Source organism: Convolutriloba macropyga, chromosome 2 (assembly GCF_964194025.1).
Source record: "Convolutriloba macropyga chromosome 2, txConMacr16.3, whole genome shotgun sequence".
Taxonomy (NCBI): Eukaryota; Metazoa; Xenacoelomorpha; order Acoela; family Convolutidae; genus Convolutriloba; species Convolutriloba macropyga.
In genome coordinates this window covers 77,816,121-77,842,736 of record NC_134469.1, presented here as the reverse complement: position 1 = coordinate 77,842,736, position 26,616 = coordinate 77,816,121, and the positions used below count along the sequence as shown (strand labels likewise).

General features: G+C 37.3%; 1 protein-coding gene across 1 annotated transcript in view; it reads left to right on the top strand.

Annotated features, from left to right (window-relative positions):
- The window catches only part of LOC142334730 (protein sidekick-1-like), a 276,341-nt gene that overhangs the window by 54,074 nt on the left and 195,651 nt on the right, over window positions 1-26,616 (top strand). The window lies entirely within an intron of this gene.

Here is a 26,616-nt window from a genome sequence, read left to right as displayed (position 1 = left end):
CAAAATTTCTTTAATAGATAATGAAAAACAAGTAATCTTTAAAAACAACGCCCTAAAATTGAATAAGACCTTTCAAGAGTAATCTTCGTATATTCAAAATTGGATCTTTTCTAATTGTGCCCCCGCCCAGCACGTTATGCAACCCCAGTCATAGAGCACGTGCCATTACATAGCGAATCATTATGTAAAAGTATTGCACGTGAGTCGGGGGGGGGGGGGGGGGTGGGGGTGGGGGTGGGTGCAAATATGGACCCTCTGAGCTGAGTGGGCACAAACGGATAAGGCCATCGAATTTATACGAATTGCAAATCTCATGACCCCAATCAGGTTTCGCCTAGATAGTGAGTGAGGGTCGGGGGTGTACATGGAGATACAATTTAGACGAAATGGAAAATGAAATCAAAATGGGTGAACCCATGGTCTATATTTCTAGGCATAAAATTTTCCAAAGCAAAAATGTTGGAAGTGACTTTTCTTGCGTTCAACGTTGTGCAGCTTTTGAACTCAAACGAGTTGAGGCTTTCCTCGTTGAAAGCGTCCATTTGAGTGAGTGCTCTAGTAAAAGCGTTTAGTCGAACATACACTCATCAGTTTTTAGCATTCTTGCTTTCATTCAAAAACTTTTAGTGTGCTCCAGGGTCAGTATGTTCAGACTTTCGTGCGTTCAAAGTTGCCTATGTCCAGACTATCGTGCGTTCAAAGTTAAGTTGCCTATGTCCAGATTATCGTGCGTTCAAAGTTGCCTATGTCCAGACTATCGTGCGTTCAAAGTTGCCTATGTCCAGACTATCGTGCGTTCAAAGTTGCCTATGTCCAGACTATCGTGCGTTCAAAGTTGCCTATGTCCAGACTATCATGCGTTCATTCGTGTTTCCGGACCGTGTAATTTTGAACGCATGATACCCCCCTTGTGCGTTCATTTAGGTCTGGACATATCAAATTTCTGTCTGGGACCTCAGTCTGGGTCTCCCATTCTGACTTAGTGTTTCTGACATTCTGCCCTCAGCAAAACACAATTAAAAGATGCAACAAGGGGTGATAGATAGGCAAAAAGGGTTACAAAAATTGAACAAATAGAGCCAAAATGAGCTGAAAGTGACTCAGCGTCATCTTTTCACCTTCAATATCACCGATCATGTGTCTTCAATTGAACTTAAAATAGTAGAAGTTGAAATAGTGAGGTTAGAAATCTTGTCTAAGTTAGTAAAGTTAAAATATGGAGGTGGGTTGGTGAGGGGAGGGTTAAGTGGGTTTCTTGCCTGTAGTTTAGAGAGCGATGAGAGACTGTTATGGGAAGCAAACAATTCAAAATTACCTCCCGACCTTAAACACCACAGCCAGTCCCTAATTACTGGCTATTAGTAACTAAATTACTGCTTAACACCAATGTTCGACATAGAGGTTAACGTTCTTTAACGTTCTACAACGGAAGAAGTCAATATTCGAAAACAGTCAAAGTACAAGTCGTGAAAAAATTTGCTTCAAGTACAGTCCTCCTCGATTCGTAAAAATTTCGATAGAAAACCATTGCTTGACTTCGGTCCACATAAACAGACAAACAAAACCAGAAAACATCTCGAAGACAGATATGACCTAAAACTAGCGACCTAAAATAATTTTTATTTGAAAAAGTTGTGCATTTCATCATAGTAATGAACTTGAAAAAAACATGGAGGCAAAATACACACAGTAAAACTCAAAATCAGCGGCACAAGCAAAAAAATGTTTAATATGTTATTGAACTTATAATAACAGAGGTCATTGTAACAAAATTAACTAACACTTGTTTTTACAGGCTAATATGAGACAATAATGTCAATTAAAATTTATATAGACAAATCTAAAGGTGTATAATTTTGATTATAGGTGGTTATCGTCTTACAGGGGCGAATGAAAAACCTTGACAATTTATACAAGCTCGTAGCCTTTATGAGTGATTGTAAAAACGGTTTCTGAAAACTTAGATTTCTGATCTTGTTCGCGGGAAACTTGATGATCTAAAATTGAAACTGGAGACCATCTAATAAACATTTCAGCAGCCAATGGTTTCTATGCAGAGGACAGTTTGGTTTGTGCAAACTCTAATTTTGTCGCTCGGGTGACACTCATTGTCAGAATCTGATAATTCGGTCACATTATTGACAGAACTTGATTTGAGAAGCCACTCGCAGCAAGAGCAGCAGGACAACTGAATTTGGTTGATGAGAAGAGGGACAAAAAAAGAAAAGAGAGAAAAAACGGAAAATAAATCATCATATCGGGAAGAATGTATTCCTAGCACGTCAAAATAATAACTGAAGAGACAAACGGAGCCCTTATAACGCACTTCTAAACTGCTTCCAACTTTCTGTTTCTTTTAAACATTTTATTGAGCTATATTTTTCACGAAAGATAAATCCGTCGACTATGACAACGACATGGAGCAGTCAGCAAACAAACGAACACCACTCGAAATTGACGCATTCTGGGATAAACCAACACCTGACCCACCACTAAGATGAGAAAAGAGGAGAGTTCAATACAACCTGGTACTTCTTGCAAAAGAAAGAAACATTTTTGATGCTCTCCTCGGCCCGAAACCAGAGATGGTCAATTATCCATTGGAACCCATCCACGAGGAGACAATTGTTGTTTCCTCTGCACAATCCGATAGTGAAAGAAAAGCTCGCAATGCTCAACAGAACTAAATTGGCAGAATAAATGTCAAAGACTAATTGAAATTGGCATCATGTGCGGGGACAAACCTTGGCCAATCGCGGACCGCAAAACGGTCTCTGTACCCTATTTGGGTTTCGGGATGGAAGGAAGAGGGATTCTGAATAGCAAAAATTGACACATACTGATCGATGTTCTGTCCACAGCCGAATTCTGGAAAATCGTAGAAGCTGCTTTCAAGCGACCCCGAAACATCACTTTCGACCGTCATGCCTTCTTGATCATGAAGCAACTTCGAGGCGAAACTGTTGAACGTTTCTATGGAAAGCTCAAGGAACTGGCGGAAAATTGTGATTTTGAAAACAAGGAGGAAACCTTGATACGGGATGTGTTCATCACCACCCTAATTGACCTAGAGATTCAAAAAGAACTCCTCAAACAGAGGGTGGAGCCGAGACATGAGTTGGAGTTGGCGACAAATATAGAACTCGGGATGCGAAACAAACACTAAATACAACAACATAATAAGAACCTCATTCCAGCTAGCATGAACGAGGCAACTTCCATAATCAAGGCAATCGCCCAACTCTATATTATTCGAATTGTGGTGGCAACTGGCTCGCTCCCAAACAACCGAGATTAGTGCATTGCCATGGGTAAAACATATAACAACTGCTGCTCGCTAAATCAATTCGCTAAAGTTTGTCAAAAACAAAAGAATTCGAAGCCCCAGAATTCCAAGAAACGATCTGTAAATAAGGTGAACAAAGACACACACCCTGAAGATTCTGTAAAATTACTTTATTCTTCAAAACTCTAAGAATCTGACTATAGTAGTGGGGTGGACAATATGGTCGCTCTCTTTCAAGACGATGTTTCCAAAACAGAATTTCTGAACATGCCGACCAAAATTAGCAACATTTCAGCTACGCTTCTTGAGGACTCCGGGAGTACTTGCAGCATTTTCAACCAGTCACTCACGTAGCAGGTGGTCAATGGCAGTCCACATGCAATCTGAGTCCGCGATAACCCAAACCCACAGCTCGGAACATTTTCGAACGAACCAATTCGCATTGAAGGCGAAGTACAAACTCCGGTATCGAGTAACGGCAGGAATGCACATTCTGCTATTTTCGCGTTCATCGCCGGCGGTTTCAAATCATTATTCAGTCGGGACTTGTTTGCCAATTATGACTAGCAGTAACACAATCTTCCTCGTCCTCAGGTAACCGTTTCAACACAATTTCCGCATATTCAGAATTCAAAAAAAATATTGCGTTAACATTCCCTTACCTAATATACCGTATTGGACGTTCAGAAAACTATGTTGCAAAATCAAAATTTCATGAAAATTTTTAACGTAGACATCAGAAAGGTAGATGCAAACCCATTAACTTACAAGATAAAAAAACAATGAACTCAAAAAATAATTAGATGAAAAACACATAATAAAACGCATTAATTGCCCTGATAAATATTTTTCTACCCCATTAGTGATTACCGTTGAAAAAAATCAATCAATTAAATTTGCACTTAATTCAAAAATATTAAGCATAGCCGTTCCTAAAAAAATTATCAAATGCCTAACATCGATACGCTTATAGAATCTATATCTCAACATATTAGTGCCCCGCGCCTCAAAACACTATTTATTTCTTTAAGTTAGATTTAAGTAATCGTACAGTCAATTAAATTAATACCCTACTAAAGCTAATTATTGCAATTTTAATACAATCAGCGGCGATATAACTGGTACGTTCAGATTTCATACTGCGTTTTACGCTTCAACAGACAGGCTGGCGGAATTTTGAAAAGCCGTGGTGTGTACACTAATTAGTTTAAAGAATACCTACTGTTTTCTCGATGACATCATAATTGTTAGTAAAGAATCGGAAGAGCACAAAGAGTATTTTCTGAATTGACTTAAACGTTTTGATGAAGAAAACCTTAGGATTATTCTTCCAAAATGTTGTTTTTCTAAATTATAAGTTGAGTGGCTCGGATATTTCAAATTTTGTATTTCGCCTCTTGAGAGCAAAACTTCAGCTATCTTGACTCTCAAAATACCAAAGACATTAAAGAAATTTTGATCTTTTCTGGGTTCGGTACACTATATTAGTAGGTTGATCCCCAATCTTGCACAAATTAGCCATCTATTACGTCCTTTATTGAAAAAAACATCTCAATTCATTTGGACTGATGTACATAAGAATTAGTTTTCTGAAATAAAGAATCGCATTGCAAATATCACCGAAAATAGTCACTACAACCTGTAAATCGAAACACGCGTAAAATGTGATGCATCTTTTTTTTAAAAGAAAATCGCTCTAATAAATCATACAATAGTCGCTTAACCCGATGAATAGATAGGCTTCTGTCTCTTCAATTCAATATTTAGCATATACCGATAGAATGGCAAGAATGGGATTAGTGGACTACATTTCACGACATCCAAATCAAAAGCTAAAAAAAGTTTCTGCATAAGATGAAGAACTTATTATCGCCAAACTAGATCTCAATTCCGCATCCGTAAATTCATTAAATGCAAACTTTAGTCAACCGAATCTCATTTATGTACTCTAATACAAGCACATGGTCTCGCACCCAAAATCACACCTAAAAGTGAGCCCGCTATAAATTCACTTAACACAAATAGCACACTTGAGACTTGTTCATATGCGCATGAATTGTAATTATCCCCCGCGCCGCTAAATCGATTTACGAATACTAGCTGCAATTTAAACAATTTTAAATATGCATACCCTGCACGGCAAATACCAATTAACCTTCCACCGGCTAGGCAAAATTCACCTCAATTCAAGAAATCTCTCCGAAATCGAAATGAAAAGTATTCGCGGGGCGTGATACTCACTTCTCTAAGCCCAATTTCCCGCCAAATAAGAGACGTTCCAAAAATAATTTCCAAAGTCACTGACCAAAAATAAAATCAGAGCTCTTTGCCCCACATCACTCTAGAATTTCGTCGTAAAAACCTCAATTTCAATCTCAGTTTAATTTCACTCAAAATTCAGTTATCAACTCCGTCATTCTAAATACAGCGTTAATGCCTTTTAAAAGAAGAATCACTCGAGTCTGATTTAATGACTCCATCCGCCCCGTGAATCCACCCCAACTCCCCCGACTTCCTCATGTAGAGCGAACCCTCAACCTACCCCAACCAGCCCAATTTCCCAAGCAGTATCATCCGGTGTCAGCACTTCCCTAACCCCCAAATACCCACATTCGATGTCCTCATATACAAAAATCCTTAGCAAATGTCTCATTGCTTATCTCTCTAATAGAAACGCAGTCCTTAAAGAGTTCCCTGACTGTATAATAAATAACAATGAAACACGCCTCAAAAAACCTAATCCGTAAATTCAGTCTTATGGTAGAGGCCTAAACTTTCGCTCTGGAAGTTTCTGTATAGACAAAAAAGTAGTTATCCCCAAAGTTCTCTGCGCATCTTTGATAGAGGATATACATGTGAGCCACCCAGGTACCTGGGAAATGATTTGCGTGGCCACGCACTGCTGGTGGTCATACATGAATCGCGAGTTGATCGTTAAATCAACAGAGTGTAAACCATATACAGCAATCGGTAAGAATCTTAAATCTGTTATTCCCGCCAAGCAATTTCAACCCACTACACCATGTGTCAAACGGAACCAGAAAATTCAAATTGATTTTGGATGACCAGTTTTTGATGAAAAAGGAGGAATGAAATATTTTTCTTAGCAGCTATAGAACGATTCTTTAAATACCCCACTGCATGTATTTATGAAAAAGCCAGCGGTCCTTATGTGTTGAATTTTTTGGATATGTATATCAAAAATTATGGAATTCTGCGCTCTATTCGTTTGGATAAAGCAAAATGCCTTGTTGGGAGTCAAGTAACCACTTTCTGCAATAGACATAACATTAAAATTATTGAAGCTCCAGTTAACGATCATCGTGCTATTGGTTTGGAAGAAAGATTAAATCAGACAACTCAGAATAAACTCAGAATGTATCAAAGAAGAAAAATCGGCTAATAACTCATTCAATATAGCGCATGCAAAAAAGATTTTAACTGAGAAGTGTAAACTGAAAACGACAGACTTCGCCCTTCGAAGCGTATTTTGGCAAAAAAAACCTAATAACCCGCTGAGGGTAAATTCTACCAAAATTAAGCTATCGAGTTTCTCATATGAGAATATTATAAACTACTGTTTAAATGAGGCTATTGTTACTCCTGAAGACATCCTATCAGATGAGAAATGGATCAAAGGCTACAGGAGTGACATCGGATTTGAGATGGGTATGACTAGAGCTACGAGGGACGCGAATGAAATTCAGAGGCAGAGTACTGACGGTGAGCCCCAATTTCTTTGCTCTGGAACTTGCCTACCAATTCCCCTCTCAGAGCGAGCTGTTCTGGTCAAATTACCTCAAAAAATAGACGGCAAGAGACGCTCCAAAAGGAACCTCGAGGGGCTCTACGAGATACGAGACCCATGATCCATTATCATTAAAGTCACCCCAACGACGTCCACAATAAAAGAACCGGGCAAAGCCCTCGTGTCTGCGAGGAACATCGACCTTGCTAAATTCGGTACTTTGCAAGAAAGGCAAAACCCGCTGAAAGTTTATGCCGGTCGCCGTGGGCCTAGCACCAGTGGAAAACTTATTGACTAACAGATCCAAAGCCATATAAAGCAGTTTACTCGAATGATAAAGGGCAAAAAGAAAATGAAACACCGCAGAAGAGAACCAGGTAGCGGAGTTTCTTCCTTACGCTCAAAAAAATCACACGCGAAGCAAGCGCGTATTCCGAAAGTACCAAACTTCCTCGCACTGCGAAACCAACACAGCACTGTCCAAGCCCAATGTCAATGCGAGTTAGCAATACCAGAATCTTCGGCTTGCACATCAGCCCTTCAACAAATCGCACCAGCACAGCAGCTCCTACTACGCAGAACAAACGATCTTCTGATAGAAACTGCCGTAGTCCCTCGTATTAGGGTTTCAATAATTCCTTGTTCGACTCAACGATTGCAGCGCCGCCAAAACGTCCACGCAGGGCAATTCATATCAATGAAATTTATCAGTGGTTGAAACGGTACAGACGACTGCGGATCAACTACCCGAGGAGGATGATATTTCCCCAATGATTAGAGAAGTATCGCCACCTGACCCGCATGTTCGGCCTTTGGTTGATCAGCAGACCCCGACAATCGATGAAGATATTAGATCAATGACGGTGGGTGTATGAAGCGGAAAACCAGGAGAACTGTGATTGAAACACATCATCTGTCATTCAAAACTTTGAAACTCATGAATTCCTAATTTTAATGTATCTTATTATTAGTTATGATAACCAGTACATATATTTTTGTATCTATTTGACCGGTGACCAAGTTTTAATTTGTAAATTTTGTTAATACTATTATATTCAAAGAGAAAATTTGTTTTATATGTACAATTTTATTTCTCGCATCAAGGGGTATGTGATACCTGAGAATGTATCTTCATATTATTTATTTGGTGCAGTCAAAATTTTAGTACAGTGTAATTATTTAGTTCGTTTTAATTTGCTCTTCATTCCCTGTTTTTTAACTTTGTTCAGGATTCCTGTCACGAGTTGTTTATTTCATTTACCTTTTGTTTCCCGCCTCGTGATCAGACATGTCTGATCACACGTTCACGCTTTGTTTATAAGCACTTCAGTTATACTTTCATTTATTCAGTTCAAATTCAGTTGCCTCTCTTCTTCTCGATCCCGCGCTACAAGTTTAGTGATAAAACTAAGTTTCTATTAAGATATTTTCTTAATAAGTTGGAGATGCAGAGTTTTAGGCTTTATTAATGCACAGAAACTCGGAAAAGGGGTACGCTAATCACCAATGTATGTGAGCAAATTCCTACTTTTTCTCTGAATTTGTCAACGGTTAACAAACAGTTTTTGACTGTGAATAACAACGAAGTAACTCGAGAACTTATGTCAATCTCTTATCATTGTAGTTCATAAAAGGCCAAAAGAGTGTTGTCCCGCCTTTTCACCCCCGTTCATTTAATCTCCTATCATTTAACCCCGATTTATTCACCCCCTGTATTATTTAACCCCTAAGCGGCCCGTGGGACTTGATATGATACTATCACAACCGAACGTGGGATTATTTTATCCACATAATTATGTCTTTAATGTCGACTGCTAATTGGCGGGATGAAATGATTGAGGGGTGAAAGGAATAAGGAAAAGAGTGCCCATGGTAGCAAATTGCGGCTTTGCAACGTAATGGTTATGTGTTCTTGGTTGTCTTTGATAGATACCATTTATTTTCTACTCGTTTACGTTGAATACTTCCCTGTGGCAATTTTAGCAAATAAAAAGTTGCCTTTGGAGTGAACTCGGCTGATAAGTGGAGACAAGTCAAAAATTTAGGTAAGCTGAGACGCAAATTAAGTCGAGAAAAATATTAAATGGCTCTGATTCTCTGTTTTTGAAAACTCCCCTAAAATCATATGAGAAATTGATTCTGTCACTCATTCAAATAAATTTGAATACAGGGTTTGTTTTCCGACGATTGTGCATGTTTTATGTCCGACTTGATTTGGAAGTTGGTAGCTAAATAAAAGTTCTGTTCGGTTAGCTGATTTAAATTTCGTTGTTTTCTACCATATCTCTTTTTGGACCATCTTTTAACTGTTGTGTTATATGTTAAAAAATAGCCATGCCCACAAATTGTTTCAGTGTTCAATTGGCTTCAGTGCTATTCGGGCTTGTTCCTTGTTATTTGTTTTGCTTATTTCAAAACAGCCAAAACTTATTAATAAGCGGTGCATGATATTTGCGTTTCTAACTTCTTGAACTGGGAACCTTGTCTGCCTATAACATTGATTGCTTGCTGAAGCTTAATTCATGAAATTTAAGAAGACAATATCTGTGTCAACTGATGAGAAATAATTTAATTTTTCGTTCAGTTTCTTAGGGCACCGTACCGTTAATTACAATTAATATCGTGTGAAGCCCTCTGAGCGGAGCAGTCATTTTTGACCGTTTGGGATATTTGACGTAGAAAGGCATGAGGAAAATCAATGAGTTGTGAAAAGTATTGCAAAATCTGAATGAAAAACTGGAGAGAACAGAGAATTTTGGTGAAAATAGGCCAAACGTTTACAAAACATATTTTTGGTCTGGATAACTGTTATCGCAATCGATGAAAATTCGAGGTAATTCAATGTGTACTCCTATTGCCAAAAGATTAAGAAAAAAATGACAATAATTAGAAAACATAATAAGAATAACATTAAAAAATAACAAAATTAGTGTAAAAATATTGACGGTCAATTTGTTTTTATTCGAGGAGTTATTGAGATTTTAGAAAAAATGTTAGAATGTTTTTACACTACTTTTTCTTTTTATGTAATTTTAGTATATTTTGTAATTATTGTCATTTTTTTCTTATTCTTTTAGCAATACGATGGCACATTGATTTACCTCATAATATTGTGTCTGGATAACTGTAATTACAATCAATTAAGTTTCAACAAGCAAACAATTGGCTTATTTTCATCAAAAAAAAAATTATTTTTTCCCAATTTTTCATTCAGATTTTGAAGTATCGTTTAACTATCTGGCACAACGTTTTCCATCAGAAACTAGGGAGATTGATTTTTTGAGAATTTGTCTTAAAACTTTACCACAGCGGGCCTTTCCACATTTTATTCCATGGCAAAAAAAGCGCCAACCAAAAGATAGAGTTAAATTTCAGTCGTTTCAATTTCGGTCGTTTCCCGCAAAAATGTTTTATCTTTCGTTTTTGACTTTAATTGCAATTTTTGATTTTGAAGAGCACAGAAAACATTTTCCAAATGAACACTCATTTAGCATTCTGGTTATACGCTGCACTGACAGATAAAAATGAAAATTATTCCTTTTGAAAACTCATATCTGAATTTTAGAAAGATGTTTCCTATTCTCGAGGAACTTTCCTTTAAACATTTTCCATCTGCGAGTTCTAAATATCATTTATTCTTGTCACAACGAACAAAAGAAGTTCTGGATCCTTGTCAAAACCAAATGATTGAAAAAAAAGATAGGCTGAGATTCAGTTTTTGGAATTATCGGTTTCGTTTACAATTTTTGACTACTATAGCTTACGCAACCAACTTAGTAGTAAGGGCGCTGAGCATTTGAATTACACCACAATTAAAACTGGAAATTAAAACTATGCATTTTCAACATGGAGTCCTATGTTAACCCTTCTGTTTCTTTCTTTTTATTTTATATTGGGGTGACTTTGTGTAGTTTGCACCAAAGTCTGGACAATTTTATCTTGTGTTTAAACCCAATGTCATCAAATAACCTTCTGTTTTTTACGTGCGATTAATTGAACACTAACTTATCTGAACTTTTTGAGATTTTTAAGGTTTTCAACAATTTCGAATTCTCGTCATCTTGCAGCCAAATTAAAATAATTTTAGGGAGACTTTGTCATTTCCTAACTCATTTTTAAATTCATTTTATTCTAGATACCGTAATTGGGCCATTTGTCATCAAAAAAGTTTTTGCAGTTAAGCAATTAGTCTGATATTGCCAGTTTTTGCTGTAATTGTTGCAGCAAAAGGAAATAAAAATTAGAATCAGCAGTCGAAGCAAGCCTTTCCGCCAGCGCAAAAATGATTTTCTGTATTAAAAACTAAGATTTTGCGAAAAAAAAGCAGAGAATAAAAATTTCAAATGTTGCCACCGAAAAATTGTTAAATTCTCTTTTTGAAAAAGAGAACTTGGGCCGACCAGATGATAGAACCAAAAGTCATATTTGAACCTAAGCATCACAGAACCCAACGAACATAAACTCATAATTTCTGTACAAAAATTTGTTAGCTTTCTATTTGTTCAATAATTTTAGGGTTATTTTTCCTACTATATTTGTATAATAAAATTTTTTTGATTGATCTTACATTATGCCTGTTTTGCAACCAAGTTAGATTTTGAAGATCAAAAGAGAGAACGCAAAAAAAGGAGGCAAAGCGATATGTACTCTTTCTCCTCTGCGGTGTCGACTTGGTTGCGTCCGAAATTTTATTACATTCCAATTGTGTGGCACAATTGTTAACCTTTTTTCTGAACCTAGCTTACCAAGATTAGTGAAAACTGACCTGAACCGTCACGAATCTAAAAAAAAGTAGCAAAAGAAATGAGTAGGTCAAGGAAAGTCCTTCACCAGCGCAAACTTGATCGGTCATAGGAAATGGTCATTCAAAAACTTTGAATTCTTTTAATTTTTGTTTTATTCATGTAGAAACGCATGAAACGATGATTCCAACGTCACGTCAATATAAGTCTGTATAAGTAACCGGTTCACAGCTAGTTCAGATATAAGTTCAATTAAATGTAGAGTACGAAGAAAACCGAAGGAATATGTTTTTTTTTCATGTTTCTGCCCTGCTGGCGCAACTACTGAACGTTAGCATGAGTCATCAGGTCAGAAATTTGGAAAACTAAGATTTTGCAAAAAAAACAGAGAATAAAAATTTTAAATGTTGCAACCGAAAAGTTGTACACTTCTCTTTTTGAAAAAGAGAACTTGGGCCGACCAGCTGATTGAACCAAAAGTCAAATTTGAACCTAAGCATCACCGAACCCAACGAACTTAAACTCATAATTTCTGTACAAGAATTTGTTAGCTTTCTATTTTTAAAATAATTTTAGGGTTATTTTTCCTACTTTATTTGTATATGACCAATTAGTTCTAAGAAGATGTTTGAATGCCAACCAATTGATGTCTTTAATCCTTTAAAAGCATCTTCAGTGTCAAAGTACTCAGATCTTTTATTGCAGTTATTTGACATTTACAGATTCTTTAAATCTTTTTTCACTTATTCAATCGGCCAAGCAGAGATGAATGAACATATTTTAATGCAACTATCTGAGCTGGTATCTACATTTTAGCAAATTTTTCAATTATTGGACAAGCATTGTATTTTGAACCACAGGAAACGTTTAGAACAAAAAGTTGGCTATCGTTTGTTGACTATCATTTGAATCTTAACAACCATAAGTCTTGCGATAGAGTCTTTGATAAAGTTTAGCTAAAACTTAAAATTGTCAAAAATCAAAAATTTGTTGAGCACTTCTAAAAGAAAATAGCAACAACGCTATCAATGACAAAGCTATACAGACGTTATTAACAGAGTGAACAATTTCAGTTCTTTGTATTTTCTTAACTTTACCAAAATAAACTACAGTCCTTTTAGGTGACTCGTCTGGGTAACGGCTTTCTCCCAGCTAGTAGTCAACTGAAATCAAAAATAAGAACAACGCCCAATAAAAACTGAAGGGGCAAAGCTCTGGAAATTGCGTTCCGCTGGGTTTAATGAGCGGCTGCATATTGTTTCTGGCTGACACGGACAATGGTCAGTAAAAGTACCAAAAACACCAAAAAATGAAAAATTTAACGGCAAAAGTTCAAACCCAGATATTGGACAAATATCAAGCTGACATATTCAAACTGTTTTTACAATAACTTCACAATAAAGAAGTGAAACTGACAAAAAAAACAAAACACTGATGTGCTGTTGTGATATACCATGAGTTAAATAACAATAGTCATCAAAAAGGGCAAATACGTGTTCGGTGCTGACATGGAAAAAGTTACTGATTAGGGGAATTGACTATAAATTACTACTTGAAGTTTTCGGGCAACGTCGAAGATATGTAATACAATATCTAAACGATAATATGCAGCTGTACAATTTGAAAAAAAAACACTAGAATTTTCATTTACAGAAAAACGTTGATCGTTTTAACACAAAATGTAAACAGAAAAATAGAGCCAACCCAATAGATTAACTTTGTTCAATAACCTAGAATTACTATTGAAAAATCGGGTTGTGATCTAAGCGGAAGCGATCTAGATTGTGAAGCCAGATTTCTGCATGCAACAGTTTGCGACTTTATTTGATAAGGATGGCCGCTATGAAGACCTGATCAAACAGAAGCAAAAATCACTGACTGTTGAAATCACACATTGTTAGTTGCTTCCAGGATAAATAGCCAAAAGACACCCAAAAACCTCAATTGGGGCAACTAAAAGGGCAAGAGAATTAAACAGAGAAATCGTTAAGTTTCGTTTCCAGAAATGTGCTAACAACAACAGTGGAAAAAACTCAAAGTTTCTAAAACGAGCTGATCAAAACAAATTAAACTCAAGCGAAAAAAAAACATGAATGCTAATCAAAAAGCAATAAACAGCTGAGAAGACGTCTATTTGATTTTAAAAAAGCAAAACTGAAAAAAAAGAGAATTTCTACTGCGGAGACGCAATCCTAAGAAATCGAGCTACCTATGTGACAACGAAAGCAAGCAATTCCAATGCAGGAAAAGAAAGGGATGCACAAGAGCAGTGACAGTTCAACATTGAATTTTAGGAAAAAACTCAAGAGCATCAGGATCTTTTGTAGACGTAGAAAGTGTTCATTCCAGCAAGAGCAGTGACAGTTCAACATTGAATTTTAGGAAAAAGCTCCAGAGCATCAGGATCTTTTGTAGACGTAGAAAGTGTTCATTCCAGCAAGAGCAGTGACAGTTCAACATTGAATTTTGAGGAAAAAACTCAAAAGCATCAGGATCTTTTGTAGACGTAGAAAGTGTTCATTCCAGCAAGAGCCGTGACAGTTCAACATTGAATTTTAAGAAAAAAGCTCAAGAGCATCAGGATCTTTTGTAGACGTAGAAAGTGTTCATTCCAACAAGAGCAGTGACAGTTCAACATTGAATTTTAAGAAAAAAGCTCAAGAGCATCAGGATCTTTTGTAGACGTAGAAAGTGTTCATTCCAGCAAGACAAGAGAAAATGAAATCAGTAACATCAATATCTCAAAATGCAGACTTCACTCTACTGATGTCTCCAAACCATAGTGTATGACACTTCAAGTGAGACACAAGTGAGACAATATTTTCAGACCTTGTCCAAAGTTATTTCGGTTGTTCATTCCAGGCGCACAGAACTCTTTAGTTTCTAAACAGTTTTGAGTTTTGGTTCTTGTGGTTTACCAAAATTCAGACGTAGAGTAGCCAAAGTTGTCGGCGTCTTTGTTGCCGTTATTCATACAAAAAGAAAGACTGACACTGGAACGATGCAATATCTGAAGTTGGCTCTCTCGGTTTACGTATAAGGTGCAAAATCTCTGATGGATTCCAAAATCACAACGATGTTTCTAACCTTCTTGTATGATTCACAACAAATACGGTCGACCAGAAGTAAAAGTCAAACCTCAATTCTGAAACCAAATACTCACCGTCTTTTGCAGCAAGACGAAACCAAAATCAAAATCAAATTTTCGATTGTTGCTAGTTTTTCAGTTATCGTATTAAATGCGAATGGATCCAATGCCTGCTCAGCGTCAGAAGGAGTGCTCAGTTCTGCAACAAAAACTATTTCCTCATACACAAACTGGTTATTCCATTGAATTGGATTTGAAAGCCGTGTTAAGCCAAAAACGGATACATTCCCTTTATACGTTGAAGATACCAGCAAAACAGAGAACTTCAATTGCCATTTACAAGAACATTCGACACTATTTCGTTTTAGAACAAGTTGTGGTACAATAGTACATTTTTAGTTTGAGTTCATTAATTTGGTGCAACCAATTTAGTTCAATTTCTGTTTAACTTAATTTAGTTCAATTTCCTTATTTTAATTTGTTCATTTATTCAGTTTAATTTTGAAGATCAAATCCGATGATTTCATACTTGTTAATTTGTTTATATCCTATGCATGATCTTTTGTCTGTTCACCTTGTCTCGTGATTGTCAGTTGCCGCAATTTAGTAATGTTATCTTGTGAACAATTTGTGAAGCAGTTTGTTAATCTTGCCTAATTTCATTCTTCTCAATTTCGTAATTTAAAATAGTTGACTCTCTCTCTTAGCTAGATTTCGATCCGCCAAAGTCTAAATTCAGACGCATCAAAAATTTGGTATCTTTCGCTAAGCGAAATACCCGATAGATAGTTGAACGTGATTTCGCTCCGCCAAATCAACCTAAACTTTGCAACTCAAATAATCAATATTTGAATAACAAAATAAAGCTTGAATTCGCTCCGCCAATTCACTCTTAAATTGGCCGAAATAAAGGACGCTAATTGGCACTACGAAACAATTCAAATCTACAGATTGTAAATCTGTACGACATGGCGCAGTCAGCTCGAGAATCGAGAAAAACACCGCTGTCGATAGAGCCATTTTGGGAACGACCAACCTCAGACCCACCGATCAGATGGGAGAAATGGAGAATTCAATTAAAACTAGCGATTCTCGCTCGCGAGAACATAACTATAGACACATTGCTTCAACCCAAACCATCGACAGTTCGCCTACCAGTGGAACCGAAGTACGAAATGCCGATTGACGACACAACCGAGGAAGCAGAAAGAGAACGTAGAGTAAGAAACAACCAGCTGAAGCTACAATGGGAACTAAAGTGTCAAAAAATAACCGAAGCGGGAATACTATGTGGGGAGCGTCCTTGGAATCTGTGCGATCAGAAATGCGTGTCCCTGTTGTACCTCAGTATTGGTACTGAAGGAAGACGACTATTAACACCAAAATTCCCGCACGACAAGATTTATGATTTGACTACTCTAAAACTCTGGGAAATGATGGAGATTGCCTTTATCCGCCCAAGAAACATCACATTCGATCGATTTGTGTTCTTCTCTCGGAAGCAAAAGAAGGGCGAGACTGTAGAGCAATTTTACAGCATCTTAAAAGAACTAGCTGAAAATTGTGACTTTGAAAACCGTGAAGAAGCCATCATCAGGGACATTTTCATCACTAACATGCTAGACGATGACATTCAGCGAGAGCTTCTAAACGACACAGTCGAACCAGAGAGGGCACTCAGCATTGCAGTAAACATGGAAATGGGTAATCAGAATCAGCAAAGAATTTCATCTAATAACGGCGCAACTGGCAGTACGGTAAACGCAGTACAACAATCCAATCGATTTCGCGGCGCGGGAGCACGAGGACCTCAATCAAGCAGAACAGTCACAAACCGTGCATCCATTGGTCAATGCCGTGGTTGTGGTCAAGTCTGGACACCTACACATCGTCAGGTTTGCCCCGCAATGGGTAAGAAATGTAATCACTGTGGTTTGCAAAACCATTTCGCTACAGTTTGTCGTCGAAGACTTAATTCTTCAAGAAACACTCAACAAACTAATCGTATTAACAATATAGATACGGCAGAAACATCTAATCAAAATTCTAGCCAGGAAAGTCTAAACGTCAATTATATCAATTATAATGCGCAAATCAATTCAGACTATGATTCTTCGGATGATAATTACGTTGCCACTATTGAAAATACGAGTTCCCCAAATTTGACGCTGAAAAATTTAACACTAACAATTGGAAACACAAACTGCGATTTACTTCTAGACTCTGGTAGTGGTTGTACCATTATTAATATGTCACTCGCAAGAGAAATAATGCTCAATTGCGCTCAATCACAATGGTCGGAGAAAAGACCATTGGAATTGAAGTCATTTTCGAATGATATCGTCCAACCTCTTGGTACTTTGAAAACGCCGGTAAAATGCAATGATTGGAGTATACAGAAGGCAAAAATAACAGTTGTATCCGATGGATTTAGACCAATAGTAGGACGGGACCTTTTTGACCAGTTAGGTATTACAATTTCTCAGAAGCCTTGCCCGCAATCTGAAGTTAATAATATACATCCACCTTGTGCAATCAAGAAATCAATGGCAAAGGAATTTCCTGATTTGATATCTCGAATTGGGAAATCAAAAAACCACACGGTCAATTCAAAATTTCACAAAAATTATCGAGTAGTACATCAAAAAGGACGGAAAGTACCCATTCACCTCCAACCGAAAGTGAAAATTCAATTAGAAAAACTGTTAAATGAAGGACATATTGAAAAGTTAAACAACTGTTCAGATAAATTTTTCATATCTCCGATTGTCATTACGGTAAAAAAGGATAAGTCAATCAAAATAGCCCTTGATTCAAAAATCCTAAACAAAGCTATTCATAAAAACAAGTATCAAATGCCTAATATAGATTCGCTAACTCAAACGATTTCGCAAACACTGTCAACGGCGCCGCAGGAGACTGCTTATTTCACAACTCCTGATTTGCAATACGCTTATAGTCAATTAAAGCTACACAGTGATACGGCCCGCCATTGTAACTTCAATATAGTCAGTGGTGATATGACTGGCACATATCGATTTAAAACTGGATTTTACGGGCTGACAGACATGCCGGCGGAGTTCCAAAAAGCTATTGATTGTACCCTAGCCGGTTTAGAAAATACTTTCTGTTTCCTAGATGACATTTTGATCGTTAGTAGAGGTGGAATCGAAAAACATCTTCATTTAGTACGAAAATGTCTAATAAAACTGGATCAGGAAAATTTACGCATAAATCTGGCAAAATGTCATTTCGCAAAAGAGACGATTGAATGGCTCGGTCATAATATTACGCAGTCTGGTGTAACCCCACTTTCAAGTAAAACAGATGCAATCGGAAAAATATCGGCACCTACTAATCTTAAAAAACTTCGATCTTTTATGGGATCTGTACAACATCTTGGAAAATTTATTCCGATTTTGTCACAATTATGTTACCCCCTCCGACCATTGCATAAGAAAAATTCGAAATTTCTCTGGACGGAAGAGCACGATAAACAGTTTTCTTTAATAAAAGAACAAATTACGGAAACAACTGAAAATAAACATTTCAACCCGGATTTGGAAACGCGAATTAAATGTGACGCCTCGCGTAAGGGATTGGGATGTGCATTGGAGCAACGAACACCTAATGGGTGGCATACTGTAGCATTCGCGTCGCGATTTTTGAACTCTGTTGAAGACAGATATAGCATAAACGAACTAGAACTTCTGGGTGTTGTTTGGTTAGTGGAACACTTTAAGTATTACTTATACGGCAAACCCTTTACTGTGATAACTGATCACAGAGCCCTTCTCTCTATTATGAGAGAAAACAGATCCAATAAATCATATAATAGTAGACTGACGCGATGGGTAGATCGTTTACTACCATTTGAATTTTCGATTGATCACCTTCCGGGCACAAAAATGGGATTAGTGGATTATATATCTCGCGACCCGCATCAACAAGCTGCTAATATATCCACATACGACGAGCAATTTATTGTAGCTAAATTGGATATAATTAAGCGTAGCGCGAAACGCTTCTTATTAAATGCTGAAAATTACGTCGATTTCGCAGCGCGAAATCAATCTACAAATTGCGTCGTAAATAATCCAAATTCCACTAATAACTTATGTGGTGATTTCGCACCGCGAAATCCAGAACATTCTACAAGCACGCAAATTGACGACTCAATTAGCGAATTAACGATAAATAATTTAAATTCCATCCCCAAAATCGAAACAACTAACATTCCTCACTCGCTTTTTGCCTTAAACCGACCCACCGAACAGTCACACTCTAATCTAAATCATTTTCAACGCATCGCAACAAAATTCAAGAACGTATATATGATGTCTCAATCACCTTCTGACGACGACACACCGATGACTGTAAAACAATCGACCCCTTCGAGAGTCCGATTTGCAGAGGCGGGGCCTTCTACTGTTCAAGCGGCACCTGTGACCCCCATTACACCTACTACAGATACAACAGCCACTTCGCCTTCGGTAGACGACTTGTACATGGATTCCTTCAATTTCGTGCTTTCAAAAAGCTTCTCAAGCTCTCTCATGGCCAGCCTGACAACAAAGGACGCGATCTTGAAGGAGATTCGCGACTGCATTTTGACGTCCAATGAAGACAGATGCAGACAAATCTCACCCTACATTCATTTCTTCTGGAAGGACTTACACGTGAAGAATGGGTGTGTTTGCATAGACGACAGAATTGCACTCCCACATGCTATCAAGGATGCGTATGTAGATGCAATCCACGCAACTCACCCTGGCACATGGGGAATGACGGATATGGCGACACACGCGTGGTGGCCATACATGCACAGGGATATTGCCACCAAAACAGCAAAGTGCAACCCATGTGTCAAAATTGGTAAAAATTTAAAACCTATTATACCAGCAAAAAAATGGGCACCATTAAAGCTATGTAAAGTTTCTAATGAAGAGATTCAAATTGATTTTGGAGGACCCATTTATAATGAGAAAAATCAAGAGATATATTTTCTTGCATGTATTGATCGATTTTCGAAATTTCCAACAGCAAAGGTATTTGATAGTGCCAATGCAGATAATATTTTAAAGTTTCTTCAAGAATATGTTTTGCTACACGGTATACCCCGCGCGATTAGATTGGATCAGGCTAGATGTCAAACGGGGCATCGAATAAAAACATTCTGTAATCAAAATAATATACAGCTAATCGAGGCGCCAATACACGACCACAGAGCTATTGGTTTGGTTGAAAGACTCATTCAAACAATCAAGAATCGCTTAGCCTGTATTAAAACGGCGGCGCAAAATCAATTTAACATGAAAGCATCAATAAATTCAATAATTTATCAGTTACGAATATGTCGTCAAAAGACTATTGGAATATCACCTTTTGAGGCACATTTTGGCAGAAAAGCGAATACACCATTAAGCAATATAACGACTAATCCAGATTCAAAAAGTTTAACTTACAAAATTATCCTTAATAAATATTTAGATTTGGAGACTGTCAAACGGGACCAACTCATCACAGACGACAAATGGGACAATGATGAGCGAAGCGATATAGAAATGGAAATAAACAAGGACAAACTGGGCAAGGAGGCAATGAAAAGACAGCGGGACGACCCAAATAAAGATTCGAGATTAATTTCTCATCCCGATGTTGGCCAACCGATACCAAGAACAGAATCGTCACTGGAGCTCAAATTGGCAAAGAAAAAACCACAAATAAAACGATCAAAGAAAAGTCTCGACGGTCTATACGACGTACTTGCACCAGGATCGTCAGTTATTAAAACAACCGAAAACACATCAGTAATCAAAGAACCGGGCAAGAGAGAGGTTACTATACGGAATTCTGACCTCGCAAAGTTCGGCACAAAGGCAGAACGAGAAACAGATTTGCAAATATATGCAAATAGACGCCCGAAAATCCCCACGGGAAAAACAACGGAGGAAATCATTCATCACCATGCAAAAGAACAAAGAAAAAAGTTAGAAGGTGGAAAGAAAATGAAACACAGAAAAGTGGCAGATGACGTCAGCACAGTGTCGTCCATTCACTCTAATGTAACACGCGCCCTCAGAGTAGGAATGCCGACCAAGCCAAAAATACAACAGACAACGGCGCCGCGAAATCAAACCACGGAGTCAAATAACGATCCCGCAGTGCCAAAGGAACTTCCGACTTCAAGCATCATTATCGCGGAGCCACCAAGCAGACCGAAAAGAAAAGCAGCCACGAAAGCATCGGCAGCGCTAATTCCTTCAATGAGAAAACGCTCTGCCACTTCAACAACAGAATCGGATGAGTCTGTGAATCCAATTCAATCATGCCCTCCCACAACACCAAGTACTTCAGCAATTGGAAAACAGAAGAGACGGCAAAACATTAAAAAACAACAAATCGAAAACAAGTCCATAATTTCTGCAATACAAACGGCTGCAGCGCAATCCAATCAAGAGGAGTCAAACTTCACAGTCGGCCCATGCTCCCCAACAACTTCCTACCCCACTCAATTCTACGTCTCTCCGAATTATGAGGAACCCGAGTTATCTATGACAGTTGGCGAAGCGGAAAGGTATTATGAAAGCGAAAGCGATTAATGAGTAAAACTAACCATTCAAAACTCTGTCTAAAACATTACAGTATTAATTATTTAACAAGTACATATTTCTTACTAATTTTCTGATAAATAACATGTTATTTCTTTCCACCAAGGGGGAAATGTGGTACAATAGTACATTTTTAGTTTGAGTTCATTAATTTGGTGCAACCAATTTAGTTCAATTTCTGTTTAACTTAATTTAGTTCAATTTCCTTATTTTAATTTGTTCATTTATTCAGTTTAATTTTGAAGATCAAATCCGATGATTTCATACTTGTTAATTTGTTTATATCCTATGCATGATCTTTTGTCTGTTCACCTTGTCTCGTGATTGTCAGTTGCCGCAATTTAGTAATGTTATCTTGTGAACAATTTGTGAAGCAGTTTGTTAATCTTGCCTAATTTCATTCTTCTCAATTTCGTAATTTAAAATAGTTGACTCTCTCTCTTAACTAGATTTCGATCCGCCAAAGTCTAAATTCAGACGCATCAAAAATTTGGTATCTTTCGCTAAGCGAAATACCCGATAGATAGTTGAACGTGATTTCGCTCCGCCAAATCAACCTAAACTTTGCAACTGAAATAATCAATATTTGAATAACAAAATAAGGCTTGAATTCGCTCCGCCAATTCACTCTTAAATTGGCCGAAATAAAGGACGCTAATTGGCACTACGAAACAATTCAAATCTACAGATTGTAAATCTGTACGACACAAGTGTAGAGATTTCTGTTTCAGATTACAAGAACCAGTGGCTATTGACTACATTGCACCTCTTTCTTCATATAAAACTGAAACTTTGTGGTTAAAATTTGGATCTGCCAGGATAAAAAAATATTGATCAAATTTAAAGAAGCTTTCAATCCATATTTTTCCAGTGACGTTAAATTTATTCTTGAGCAAGATTGTGGCAATGTAGAATACCCCCTAGAATTCAAGACGTCAAACGATGAAACAGCATTATCGACATTGAGCATCAAAAAAACTGCTGGGTTTTAAGAGGACCTCTTCCAGCAACACAAGTATTAACGCTCGCTACGCCAGTAAAATCTATAGCAGATCACAAGTTACCTAGTCAGTTGAGCATGTGCTGGGATATTAAATCTTACCCATTGAAACGCAAAATCATTGTTAATTTGAAAGACGAACAAAGAGCAGTTAGGAATTTAGAAAAAACCCCAATGTTCACCACTGGGCGATATCATGTTGGATTTGTGTGGTAGGAGGACAAAATGAAGCTGCCAAAAAATCTAAATTACTGGAGAACTCAAGTCTCTATAAAAAGGCCTGTAGCAGAAGGAATGGCTGAAAGAATTCTACGAGTAAACTATTATAACTGATTATAACTAGATTGGACTAGAAGGCTGAACAAGCTGAGATAATTGAACCAGGACGGATAACTTCCATTGATGTATATTACATTGTCTGTACATCAATACTCAGGAACAGGGGAAAATCTGAAGAGTGTGCAATGCAGCAGCAGACAACAATAAAAGCAACATTTAGTGACAACTGCTATCTGGATCAAACCGGCTTCAGAGTCTAAAATGAATTGTTTTTGCTTGCGGATAGCTTCAAAAATAATATCAAGTGATAGAGAGTAAGGTTTTTCACATTTCTGTCTCATGCCACGACAGCTGAGCTTTACTATTATTATGGCGAGGCAACTCAATATGTATATCAGAATAGCACACGACATGGCTTTGTGCAAAAAGCTTGAAAACTGGTGCAAATTGCGTTTTTGTGGTGAGTGGCGAATGACAATGCAATGAAACATAAAGTGTTGTAAGAACTGTTCAACAAAATTTTTCGAGGAAAAATTGTCTCAAATCTGTCAGATCCCCTCAAGATTAAATGAAAAACGCCCCAATAATTGACTGCACGTTGACGTTGGATAGCATTAAATAAAGAAAACAAAACCCAAATTCCAAATAATTGATCGCAAAAGACAGCAAAATCTGTTGAATATGTACCATAATTATCTTAAATCTATGCAGTAAAATGAAAGGTGTACATTGACAATTACAATCTTTGTCGCGGAAATTAACGAGGTTCCTGCAAAAGTAATTCAGAAAAATGATATATCCATAGTTTCAGTTGCTTTCAACACACTTGAAGTATGGCCAAGCTTCACAATATATGTGTGATTTCCATTAAAAAACAATCTGAGCACAAGCACTAGACAAGTTTTCCTCATGTAACAAAAGAAGCAATCCCACTTTGCAAAGTTTACAAGAAATATATGCGAAAAGGAACAGCGTTGAAACTAATTTTTGCAATGAAGTGTTTTTTGTGCTTATTTTACTTTTGGAAAAATTGTTTATCCCTTATGAAAAAATTACTTTTCCAAATTGAGAACAACTAGCTGCAATTTACGGGGTTCGTGTAAGAAAACAGCTATTAGATTAGCACGATGTTAATAATAAAATAGCCTATCATTGGCCACATTGACTACTGTCAGCACTCAGGAATCAGCAAGTATTTGATTTCAAAAAGCGGGAAAATTTTAGAAATTCTGTAAATGGATAATTGGAGACTCTTCAAAGCTTTAAATCCGTTCTGACAAAAGCAGCAAAGGAGTGTCCGATGAAGGACTGAGAGAATCCGTGTTGTTAATATACAAGTATAACAGTAATTTCTGGGTGCGATTGCCCAAAATTGAAACCAAACAACCCGACAGTACAGTACGAACAGAAACTCAAATTGGTCAACCATCTGATTGGAAACACTACAAAAACTTCCAGCAATTCTAAAACTTTTGCTACACTATTTAAGACATAATGAAAACGGCCTCTCATTGCAGTCGAAAGTTAACAAGAAAAACAAATTTTAAAAAATGATCATTGCAACGTTGCCATCTTTGTTAGAAAAAATATGGCGCAAATCGAGCAAACCGTTGACTGAAAAATTGAGGAATTGAATACAATGCTAAATCTTCAGCTTCGCTGACTGCAAAGCATCCAGTCGTACAGTTTCTGTTGGAGAGAGCGCATAGCAATGGAATTTTGGAAAGTAGTCTAAGAATTTTCAAAAATTGGAAAATGGATAAAAGTGACGGCATCTAGATGGAATTTTCAAAAATCGGAAAATATGAAAAAGGATAATTAAAGACGCGTCAAAATTGTCAAAAACCCTCTGACAAAAACAAGAGAGGAGTGTCCACTGAATGGCTGAGGGAATTCGTGTTGTTATAACAGGAGTAAAATAGCACTTCCTTGGTGCCCATAGTCTGAAATTGAAGCCATCAATTCAACAGTTTTGTAGCAACAGAACTTCAAATTGGCCATGCATCTGATTGGAAACGCTACAAAAGCTTCCAGCAAATTCAAAACTTTTGCTACACTATTTAAGACATAATGAAGACGGCCTCTCATTGCAGTCGAAAGTTAACAAGAAAATCAAATTTTTAAAGATGATCATTGCAACGTTGCCATCTTTGTTAGAGAAAATATGACGGAAATCAAGCGAAACGTTGAATGAAAAATTCAGGAATTGATTACAACGCTAAATATTCAGCTTCGCTGACTGCAAAGCATCCATTAGTACAGGTTCTGTTGGAGAGCGCGTAGCAATGGAATTTTAGAAAGTCGTGTAGGAATTTTCAAATTTTAGAAAATGGATGAAAGTGACGGCATCTAGATGGAATTTTCAAAAATTGGAAAAGTTGAAAATGGATTATTGGAGACGCGTCAAAATTACCAAAAACCCCTCTGACAAAAACAACAGAAGAGTGTCCAGGTCCACTGAAAGGCTGAGGGAATCCGTGTTGTTATAATAGGAAAAAAATAGAAATTCCTTGGTGCCCATAGCCTGAAATTGAAGCCAAACTATTCAGCAGTATTGTAGCAACAGAAACGCAAATTGGTCATCCATCTGTGTAGAAACGCTACAAAAGCTTCGAAAAATCTAAACTGTGTTTCACTTTTTAAAACAAAACGAACAGGACCTCTCGTTGCAGCCACAATTCTGCAAAAATCTAAAATTAAAACAATGAATAATGCAGAACTGCCACCTTTTGTAGAAAGGGATGGCAAAAATGAAGAACATTGACTGAAAAGTTCAAAACTTGAATAAAATGCTCAGCTTCCAATTTCGCAAACCGTAAAGTTTATAGTCGTAGAAGTTTTGTTTGAAAGATCGCATTGTGGCAATCTACACACAGGCGAAAAAAATTTTTCAACAAGTCTTCTAAATTATTGAGATAGTCAAATCGACATATTTGAATGGAAGACTTAGGAAACATAAATCACTCCCTCTTTGGATGCTGCACCTGAAAAGAAAATGATTTAATAAAAAATGTGTTCCCATTAAACTCACGCTGGAGTTGTCCACAATCAAACCCATCGATTTGGAATTCCCACTATTTACATCGACGAGATGGTGATGACAATTCATTTGCCTGGCATACAGAAAATTACTCATCTTTGTTAGCAGTAGCGACGCTGAAACAGGTTTATTTGGAGCTGCAATAAATGTTAAGTTAAACATTGACACATAGGACCAAGCTAGAATCAAAAGTTACCGAGCCATGAATGAAATTGTTTGCTATTTGAGCCAGCTTGACATCGAGCAATTAGGTTCAATCTGGTAAAAAAGGTTCAAAGTTGCTAGAAAGTAGTGATTGCAATTCTTGACATATGAACTATCCCCAACAAGTTTTTTTGCGCGACAATGGAATCATGTAGAGCAAACAATCATCTTAGGACTTCTGACATCAATAGTTGACGGTGCTGAGAACTTCACAGCCCTCACACCCACAAACGTCCTATTAAACAAGAACTCGTAAATTTTCCATGCATGCCATCCACTCAAATGTACAACGATATGAAGCACACAGCTCGCCAAATTCATCCTGAGATTGATTCGAGAAAAAAACCCCTAATGGAAAGACAGATGAAAACCTTTTGCAACTTGGAAGAAAAAGATTTTGTAGGAATGATATGGGCAATTTCAGTCCAAATTTGTGTGTTTGAATTGGAACGAGTAATCTGGGTTTTCAACGTGGATGATTGCGTCATACTATCAGAACGGGTAAAAGTGGCACAAAAATAAATCAACAGACCAGGAGAGCAACTGGCGCCAGTATTCCATCATTGTGATTCCCAATTTGGAAAGTTGCTGTCGTAACTAATGAAAAGAAACATGAGC